This window comes from Arachis ipaensis, chromosome B4, assembly GCF_059453495.1.
Source record: "Arachis ipaensis isolate K30076 ecotype BB chromosome B4, ASM5945349v1, whole genome shotgun sequence".
In the NCBI taxonomy this organism is placed as follows: domain Eukaryota; kingdom Viridiplantae; phylum Streptophyta; class Magnoliopsida; order Fabales; family Fabaceae; genus Arachis; species Arachis ipaensis.
The window spans coordinates 74,395,332-74,396,748 of record NC_142439.1 but is presented as its reverse complement, the minus strand read 5'-3'; the positions used below and the strand labels follow the sequence as shown (position 1 = coordinate 74,396,748).

At 43.2% G+C, this 1,417-nt stretch overlaps 1 non-coding gene across 1 annotated transcript; it reads right to left on the bottom strand.

Annotated features, from left to right (window-relative positions):
• Window positions 1–747: 747 nt before the first annotated feature.
• On the bottom strand, window positions 748–851 carry LOC148567949 (small nucleolar RNA R71). The gene has a single exon (XR_015882817.1). It is a non-coding gene; the product is annotated as a small nucleolar RNA R71 (small nucleolar RNA).
• Window positions 852–1,417: the final 566 nt, after the last annotated feature.

Below are 1,417 nucleotides of genomic sequence, written 5' to 3'. Positions count from 1 at the left end.
TTTATGCACTCTGTTACATGCTTTCTTTCTTTATGCCTTTAAATTCAAGCAACTAACTCACTGACTCACTAACTGTTTGAATTAATTCCTCAACTGCTCTAACCATACTCTTCCATTAACCAAGAGTATTTCACTTGTTTGTTGCCTGTGCTGTGTTCTTGTATGACAGGTAGGAGAGGAGAGACATCAACTCCTCCATATACCGAACCAGAGAGGACCCTTCATAGACTGAGAAGGGAAGCAAGAGGGAAGAGAGTACTGGGAGAAGAGGAATCTGAAGGAGAATCTGAGGACAATTTTGAGGAAGCTTTAGATCTCAACATGGATAGAGAAGTTCACAACCATGAGAGAGCTGATGGAAACAATGCCATTCCTGAGAGGAGGGTTCTTAGTTCATACATAAACCCAACCTCTGGGAATTGTGGTAGCAGCATCCAGAAACCACCCATTCAGGCCAACAATTTTGAGCTCAAACCACAGCTAATATCACTTGTGGAGAATCATTGTTCATTTGGTGGAAGTGCTAATGAAGACCCAAACCAACATCTCACAAAATTTCTGAGAATTTGCGACACTGTGAAGTCCAATGGAGTCCAGGAAGATGCATATAAACTGCTTTTGTTCCCATTTTCACTTAGGGACAAGGCAGCTAAGTGGCTGGAATCATTCCCAAGGGGGAGCCTAACAACCTGGGATGAGGTGGAAAGCAAGTTTCTGGCACGTTTCTACCCCCCACAAAAGGTCAATAGGCTTCGATCTGAGGTTCAGACGTTTAGACAACAAGATGGTGAAACTCTCTACGAGGCATGGGAGAGATTCAAGGATTTGACAAGGAAATGCCCACCAGACATGTTCCATGACTGGGTGCAATTGCATATTTTCTATGATGGACTGTCTTATGAATCAAGGAAGGCTGTAGACCATTCATCAGGAGGTTCATTGAACAGGAAAAAGACTGTGGAAGAAGCCATTGAAGTGATTGAGACAATGGCTGAGAACGAGTACTACTATGCATCAGAGAGACACAACACTAAGGGAGTCATGGAGCTGAACCATGTTGATACAATTCTAGCCCAAAACAAGGTGTTTGCCAAGCAACTAGCAGAGCTCACCAGGAAATTAGAAACAAAACAAGTGGCTGCAATACACACACAAGAGCAAGAGGAAGAAAGCACTGAAGGAGGTGATTGGGAAGAGGCCAATTATGTAGGAAATCAACAAAGGCAACCATATGATCCACATTCCAACACTTACAACCCAGGCTGGAAAAACCACCCAAACTTTGGGTGGGGAAACCAGCAAAACCAACATAACAAGTCCACATACCAAAACTCCAACCAAAGATCATACCAAGCCACACAAAATACTTACTCTCAACCACCATATCATGGCCAAAATAATCAACCTACCCAACCTA